Here is a 9,176-nt window from a genome sequence, read left to right as displayed (position 1 = left end):
ATACAGCGCAGTCACTCCCACCACGCGCATCACGCGCTGTGCGTCCATCCATTACTCCCAAAGCGTCAAAAACTGAAGCACAGTCAAGCGCCTCTAGCGTCACTGACATGAGATGTTTATCGCTATGAAATCACGTTCAAGAAGTCTCATTCAGCACACATCGCGATACTTGCCATCAGTTTACAAGAGCCACAGATTGGGTGAGTATTAATAAATATGCTCTTTTAATGCCTGTTATAAAATGTATTCTGTCTTTATTTATTAATGTTTACTCTCTGTATTATATCGGTCATCCGAGGCTATCTTTGAGTTTCATTGCGTTTAACTTAATGAACAGAGCTGCTAACTGGGGTGATTAAACTATCTGTCACGTGACGTGCCACAGCCCTGGGATCCGTTTTATATCCATTTCAGGTTCAAAGATGTAAGTTGTATTTGTAGTAAAATCATGGTAACCATGACACGTACAATAATAGGTAAAACCCAGTAAACAGGACATTTACCATGTTTTTTTTACCACAGTAACTGTAGTTTTACTATGGTATAGTAATAGCACAATAATCACCAAAATAACTATGGTTGTACCACTGTAATGGTAGTGTTTTAATGTGCTTTTATATGACATATTTCACAGTAATCACATTTACTGTACCATGCTTGCAATAACCTTTTTAATGTAAATCCAAAAAAACTTTTTCCCATCTTGCAGTTCATTCATACTAGTTTATATCTTAAATATTTTGCTCACAGATAACATTCTGTATATAATTCTATTTTATTTTCTCTCCCCTTGTATTTATTTTTTAGCTGAAAAGACATAAAGGAAGCAGTCACCCCAGTGGTGTTTGTGGAGAGGTATTCCTTCAGAAATGGAGAAGACAGAAAGCTGCAGAGGCAGGTTGGTCTGTGACTGTGATAGTTTGTCCCTTTTATCAAACATTCCTGCTGTTATCATTTGCACAGCATCTGTTGTTTCTTAAACTGTTGTACGGTCCAAATACCCACACTTGCCATCTTTGCACATTTCCTTTATTTGGCCCAAGTGAGCATGAAGATCACAAGTGGGTGTCGATCTTAACATGACAAAGTTAGTTTCAACTTTGCATTTTAAAATAAACTTCTAAATGTCTTTTCAATAGTCCCTATTAAAGATGACAATTTAATTTGTGGTGCTTCTAATTAAGTGATAAAAAGCAGTTGCAAATGATGTACAAAATTTATATACTTTTCTGTGCACCAAGAAAACGTGCAACTCTTTGTTTTATTGCAGTATTGGAGAGGTTTAGTGTGTGTTAAGGACGCTGCGCTTTGGCATTATTAAGACCGAGGACAGTCTTGTGCATGCACTGTCACGTACACACACTCTCAAGTGACTAAGACCTCAAGTGTGGGTATTTGGAAAGGGGAAAAGTCTTTAAAATGATCCCTAAATATAGTCGCACATCGAAGTCTTAATAATTCATTAATTCAATTTAACACTTATGATATTGTACAAGCCCCTGGACAATCTCATCTGACACTATCACAATATTGGAAAATCAGTTGCCCCACACAGTCAGAAAGTTTATATTTGTTCATTGGCTTCTCATTAAATTACTTCAATAAGCCCCATCAGTTCATGTTCCCCCTATACGTGATCTCCATGAGTAGAAATTCTAGTTTAATGTGTCACGTGATATATATTAAATCTTTGATTAATTTGTCAGAACCAGATCAATTACACTACTGAAAAACAGTCCTATTAGCATGATTTAATTTTTAAACCATCTCATATGAATATAGCCTGCTATTAATGACTTGCTTTTAATAATGGATGCATTTAACATTTAATTATACAGCATCTTTGCAGAGGATGCTTTCATGGTCTAAAGAAATAAGTAATGTATAAGTTAAAGTATATAGTAATGTATAAGTTGCATGTAATGAAATAATATTCATTCAATCTGTCTTACAGGATTGTTTGCAGATAATGCTGTTCTTCTTTTTCAGAAGTTTGTGGTGAGCCAACCCTCACACACCTTCCTAAAAACTAAAAGAGCTCTTCCCAGGTACTTTTGTTTAAAATATTTTTGAATCAGCATTTACTCATCAAATGCTCTAGTCTGAATCTTACTTTAAATAAATGTGATTATATGTTTAAGGAGCAATAATAATTGCACACAGAGTAAGTAGAGATTATCTTGTTTCACAGAAGAGAAGGAAGACCAAGGAAATGATTTGCTCAGGATGAGGAATGAAGAAGGCCATCTTGTGCTCAAGCAAACAGAAGTCCTCTGGTATGTGTGTGTTGAAGCAATGCTGTGTTATGTGTTACAGGACTTTATGATGATCTTGTGATTATTCTTTCTAATGTTTTTTATTTTTTATTTTATTTTATTTGATACAGATATTATAATTATAGCATGTTAGCAAAGTGTGACTGGGACATTTTTAATCTTAAGTTTTAAAAAACACCACCTGTTATTCTTAAAAGCAGACAAGTTTCATAAAAGTGGTTTAGTTGATATAAACACCAATTGACATTATCTCATTGTTTTGTAAATGTTGTGTTATAAATTGTGAATTGATAGTTGATTGGTTTGAAGCCAGGCCTTACACTGCACAGACTAAAACACATTTGTGAGAGATGTCATTAACTCTGGAGAAAGATTCTAGAGGAAAAAGACACATTTACTGCAACAATAGATGAATTCTAGAGTCTATGAGAACTACACATGCTAATGGAGTTTCATGAGCAAGTCCTTTTGAATCTGTAACTTTTTCTCAATTCTTGCTGAATGAAATTGTTTATTGCAGTATTTTAACAATTTTACTTTGTACAGATCTCATCAGCCAAATGAGGGGTTTCGACCAAGTTATGCTCTTGAAAGGAGTGAAAGGAGAGGATGTGGTAAATTGTCTTTAGAGAAAAAGCTTCTCAAAAGGTCTTAAAGCAGCTTGAAGAATGGTAAGTGTACAATACTACATGGGTCATAGTTGCTCACACTGCTAAAATCACACAGAACATAAGCTGAGCTCTCTGTCCATTAAACAACTTCATCTGAATTGTTTGTGTTTTTTTGTTTTACTTTGACCAGGTCTGGGAACTGTCTGAAAATGGGATGTTAGGACTGAGAGATCCTCTGGCTGAGAAAAAGCTACACCACATCAGTGCTGGATATCAACCACAAACTGTTTCCAGACACGAGAGAAGAAGATCATGATGGGGAGATGAAACCAGTTTAGATGTGATGATAAGGAATCATTATTTTCTGAAACAGTATCACATGTCTTATATGTATCACATGATCTGTATCACAGTTGACTGGATGGGACTGCGTGACTTTTAAGGACATTTCATCACTCATTTGTGTGAACTGATTAATATATGAGATTAATGTATTTTTGATGATAAATAATAATTTTCCTTGAATCTTATTTGTCTTGATGCTACTTTATCAACTTTATAGTCTATGCTTCAATAAAATGAATATGGTGAATATTGTGTTCTGAAGATTCTTGGTAAATACATCATTTTACTAGGTAGGCTCATATGTGTTTATTTTAGACTTGGAAAAACTACATATTATTAATTATCGGGATAATTTCTTTTACTTAAGAGATAAACATTTTTGATCGTATTAATAACATCTGGGACATCAGTACACCAAAAAGTTATTTTTTATATTTTAGTTACAAATATGCCAATTGTTTGTGAAATAAAGGGAGTTACGAGATTAATTATTTTGCATTACAAGATGGTGCCATGGGCTTTATTGTTACAAACACTTGAGGGATAACTGAGAATGTAGCAGGAATTATCAATGTGGATCTTGTACTGTAGTCAAACCAAGAGCATGCACATTACTGATGTCCAGCATGTGAGGAGCAAGATACGGGGGTGAGGAGGACATTTTTATACTGATTTTTGCTAATTAATTATTTTTATTAATAAATAATTTCTTTATAATTGTGTCCATGTTTCATCGGATGGCCTCACAATGTCCTGTCAAAAGGTATAATAGCCATGATGTAAGAATAGAAAAGATTGATCTGTGAAAATAGTCAGATATAAATGTGACTCAGCTCAGTTTGTTGTCCATGATGAGGAGAATACATACATGTAGGTTTTACTGCCCTTCTACCCCCAGGGGCCCAGTAGCACCCCCCGGAAGAGCCCAAAACTGTACATTTCAAATGGCTGTAAATCAGAGTAAAATTAACCTATCAAAGCAAAAATCAGCAGGATTACTACTTATACTATGCTGATAAAATAATGAGAAAAATAATGAATAACTGGGCACAGTTTTCAGAAATAAATGGAAAGGTGGCATAAAGGCATTTTAAATATTGCTCACTCTAAAATACTAAATTTCATCATGCCTCTCAAATACATCATAGATGTTTACACAGTGAACATATTTATGTGTCCAGTTTTCCATTAAATATATTATTCATTTCATTTCGTTAATAAAACGTTTTAAACTACGTACATTACCCACAAGCCTCCGTCGTTCTATCTATGGAAAGGGAAAACTAGGCGCTGTTTTTTTGTAGTTCATTGAAGTTATTCTTAGGGTTAGGGTTAGGATCTCACTAAAGAGGTGATTTTTCTCAACATAGAAACACTTCATTGTTGACTTAATATATTACTTATATAATAATAGCAGCAACACATTATTTTGTAACATGATGCGCTGTTTAATATGGGTTAAAAGATAGTCCAACCACAGACAGTCCTGCGGTGACAAGGGACATTCACAGCCAATGACATCAGAGCTGAGCAGCGTCATCACACTTCCTTAACCACTTATGGTCATTCATGAGCACTTTTTTCAATTTTTCGACTAAAGGGATAGATTGGTTAACAATAACTTAAATTTGCTACCTATTAGAAAGTGTTTTATTAACGTCTACACCTTCTTCCAACAATAATGTAAATACAGAAATTATTATTATTCAGTTTGACAAAAAATAGTATGTACAACTACACATGTGATGTTAATGGCACAGTCACAGTTGTATCTTATCTAACCGATAGATTCATTTCAATTTAAAAGATAGATTTTTTTTCTGACCAAAGACAAGAGCATTTACTAATATAAAGTAAAAAAGTTAAATTTTTAAGTTATTAGATTATTCACTTTTTTGTTTCTGTGATTTGCCTTGCTTTACCAATTGATCTCTATAAAAACTGAAATAAAGCATAATGAAAGTACATAATTCTGTAAGACTTTTCCAGTATTTATTGATATGTCAAACACATTTAAAGACAAAGTGCCCATATAACTGCACTTCATCCTCTGTCACCAAGCTTGTTTTTGAAGAATAAAACTATGAAGAATAAAAAGGCAGTTATGTTGTAAACCTTAACTATTTTCAGTATGCAAATACTTTTATTAAAAAACATAACAGTATAAATACAGTATGTCTTTCAGAGAAAACTGGAAAAAGATAAATTTTCTTAAAAAATTCTATTGACCAAAAAGGGATACAACACAATGTAAATGTTTCAAACTCACAAAATAACATCATGAAGACATGCATGTCAAGTGTGCAATATCATCTATAAAACTCTATCAGCACAGCATCAAATAAACACTGATTGTCTGAACAATGGGAGAAAGATAAAGTTTTCAGGAAAACAAACACCTGCTACATAAAAATGCAGAAATATAACTTTGACCATAACATCATTCACTTCATGACTGGAACTAGGGGATGGCTGTGCATGAATATGTCCTTTACTAAAACTCCTGATGAGAACTGATGCTTTTTTATGATAAAAGCACCAGAAGTAAAGTTTACTGTATGAAGTTTGAAAAAGAGAACACAATGCTTTATCAATATGAAAATACTATTTTTAACTATTGTTGTCATCACTGGTTCTGTATACAGTACAGTATATGGGTTGCTGGAAGGTCACAATGTATTCATTATAAGCTTAATTAAAATAAAGTAACATCTTCTGCAAAAATCAAACCACTGCAAAGTCTAAAGTCACTGATCCAGAAACCATTTCTGTGTGTGTGTGTGTGGGGGGGGGGGGTTAAAGAGTTAGAGAGGTGAGTCCTTGTGCATGATGGAGAACAGTGTTATCTGCTAGCAATCCTGTAAGACGGAAAGGAAGGAAATATTATTACATTACTGTGTTTTTTTTTAGACCATGAAAGCATCCTCTGCAAAGATGCTGTATGATTAAATGTTAAATGCATCCATTATTAAAAGCAAGTCATTAATAGCAGGCAATATTCATATGAGTTGGTTTAAAAATTAAATCATGCTAATAGGACTGTTATCAGTAGTGTAATTGATCTGGTTCTGACAAATTAATCAAAGATTTAATATATATCACGTGACACATTAAACTAGCATTTCCACTCGTGGAGATCACGTATAGGGGGAACATGAACTGATGGGGCTTATTTGAAGTAATTTATTGAGAAGCCAATGAACAAATATAAACTTTCTGACTGTGTGGGGCAACTGATTTTCCAATATTGTGATAGTGTCAGATGAGATTGTCCAGGGGCTTGTACAATATCATGACTTCGATGTGCGACTGTATTTAGGGATCATTTTAAAGACTTTTCCCCTTTCCAAATACCCACAGTTGAGGTCTTAGTCACTTGAGAGTGTGTGTACGTGACAGTGCATGCACAAGACTGTCCCCGGTCTTAATAATGCCAAAGCGCAGCGTCCTTAACACACACTAAACCTCTCCAATACTGCTCCGGAGCGCTATACAACGCTTAGTGTATCCCATCATGCATCATGTTTTGGTGAGACTTTTTGCAGAGATCTCACAAGAGGTCACGCAAACCTTTCCAATGTATGTGAAATATTAATAATAATAATTAGATATTGAGAATAATTTGGTAGTAAAACAAAGTGTTGAAAAGACATTTAGAAGTTTATTTCAAAATACAAAGTTGAAACTAACTTTATCATGTTAAGATCGACACACACTTGTGATTTTCATGCTCACTTGGGCCAAATAAAGGAAATGTGCAAAGATGGCAAGTGTGGGTATTTGGACCATACAACAGTTTAAGAAACAACAGATGCTGTGCAAATGATAACAGCAGGAATGTTTGATAAAAGGGACAAACTATCACAGTCACAGACCAACCTGCCTCTGCAGCTTTCTGTCTTCTCCATTTCTGAAGGAATACCTCTCCACAAACACCACTGGGGTGACTGCTTCCTTTACGTCTTTTCAGCTAAAAAATAAATACAAGGGGAGAGAAAATAAAATAGAATTATATACAGAATGTTATCTGTGAGCAAAATATTTAAGATATAAACTAATATGAATGAACTGCAAGATGGGAAAAAGTTTTTTTTGGATTTACATTAAAAAGGTTATTACAAGCATGGTACAGTAAATGTGATTACTGTGAAATATGTCATATAAAAGCACATTAAAACACTACCATTACAGTGGTACAACCATAGTTATTTTGGTGATTATTGTGCTATTACTATACCATAGTAAAACTACAGTTACTGTGGTAAAAAAACATGGTAAATGTCCTGTTTACTGGGTTTTAACTATTATTGTACGTGTCATGGTTACCATGATTTTACTACAAATACAACTTACATCTTTGAACCTGAAATGGATATAAAACGGATCCCAGGGCTGTGGCACTTCATGTGACAGATAGTTTAATCACCCCAGTTAGCAGCTCTGTTCATTAAGTTAAACGCAATGAAACTCAAAGATAGCCTCGGATGACCGATATAATACAGAGACTAAACATTAATAAATAAAGACAGAATACATTTTATAACAGGCATTAAAAGAGCATATTTATTAATACTCACCCAATCTGTGGCTCTTGTAAACTGATGGCAAGTATCGCGATGTGTGCTGAATGAGACTTCTTGAACGTGATTTCATAGCGATAAACTTCTCATGTCAGTGACGCTAGAGGCGCTTGACTGTGCTTCAGTTTTTGACGCTTTGGGAGTAATGGATGGATGCACAGCGCGTGATGCGTGTGGTGGGAGTGACTGCGCTGTATATAAATTATGTATTATTATTATTTAGGTCTTTTTCGGTTATTATTTCGAAGCTGGGTTTCTTTGCTGTTTATTGATATTTTTAAAACTATAAAGCTACATCTATCAACATTTATTTAGATGTTATCATTGTATTCATTCATTCATTTCTTTATTTTAATTATATTATTAAGGTCTTATTACAGGTGAAATATTACAGTAAGCCAGAACACGGGCCGAGCGGGGCTCATTCTAAGCCCATTAGCCACAATCCAACGCGGACATTCATATCACAGAATCTGACAGCGATCAGCGGCTCATCAACGACAGTATGGATATCGCATTTTTAATCAGCATTTACAATAACCTTAATAAAAACTTTTAACTTTAGAGTCTAAAGTAAAAAAAAAATAAAAAAATAAAAGATCTGTAGGCCTATCTCTGATAGTTTATTTTTGTATTTATTTATTTATTTTTTGGTTCTTTTTATTTAAACTATATTGTTACTAAATGTGAAATGCGTAAGTAATGTGTCATGGACTTGATATCGAATTCTGTAATTTTAATATATATATATATATATATATATATATATATATATATATATATATATATATATATATATATATATAATCAATAAAAAAGTTAAAAAAGAACCATTGCGCATTTTACAGCAAAAAAAGTTTGAATATGTGTTTTTGTCACCAGCAATACAGTATGTTGCTCAGTTTTGTTACAGTAAGTTAAGCTCCGATTTTTAAAAAAAAGTTTTTGTCAGTTTCTTCTGTTGTCCTGTGGAAAAATAATAATAAATTAATTAATCAGAAAGTATTGTGCTGTTGCACGAAAGATGCATCCAATTGAAATGCATTAGTTTAAAAAAAAGCGTGCTGCAATCACGAAAATAACGAAATAAACGTGTCCCTGCCACCAAATCGATAGATTTAATTACGTGACCAAATCACGAACTGCCGTGAGAGTGGGACACGCTAATTGAACGTGAAAAAAAAATTGAACGATATAGTACGATTTAACCAATACATTAAATTGTGCGAATTAGTATGAATTTGTCTTGATGGCCTTTTATTAAATGCAATGAACAAATCGTACGAATTCATAGGCTACGACCCAGCTCGTACGATATCGTACGATTTAGCCACTTGGTTAATTCGTACAAATTAGTACGAATC

General features: G+C 33.7%; 1 long non-coding RNA gene across 1 annotated transcript; it reads left to right on the top strand.

Annotated features, from left to right (window-relative positions):
* Nucleotides 1-2,184: 2,184 nt before the first annotated feature.
* LOC132132829 (uncharacterized) lies at nucleotides 2,185-3,311 on the top strand. Its single transcript, XR_009429090.1, has 3 exons — nucleotides 2,185-2,280; nucleotides 2,823-2,947; nucleotides 3,078-3,311. It is a non-coding gene; the product is annotated as an uncharacterized LOC132132829 (long non-coding RNA).
* The last annotated feature ends 5,865 nt before the right edge of the window (nucleotides 3,312-9,176 follow it).

Source organism: Carassius carassius, chromosome 49 (assembly GCF_963082965.1).
Source record: "Carassius carassius chromosome 49, fCarCar2.1, whole genome shotgun sequence".
Classification (NCBI taxonomy): Eukaryota; Metazoa; Chordata; class Actinopteri; order Cypriniformes; family Cyprinidae; genus Carassius; species Carassius carassius.
This window is presented reverse-complemented; position numbering and strand designations above follow the sequence as displayed.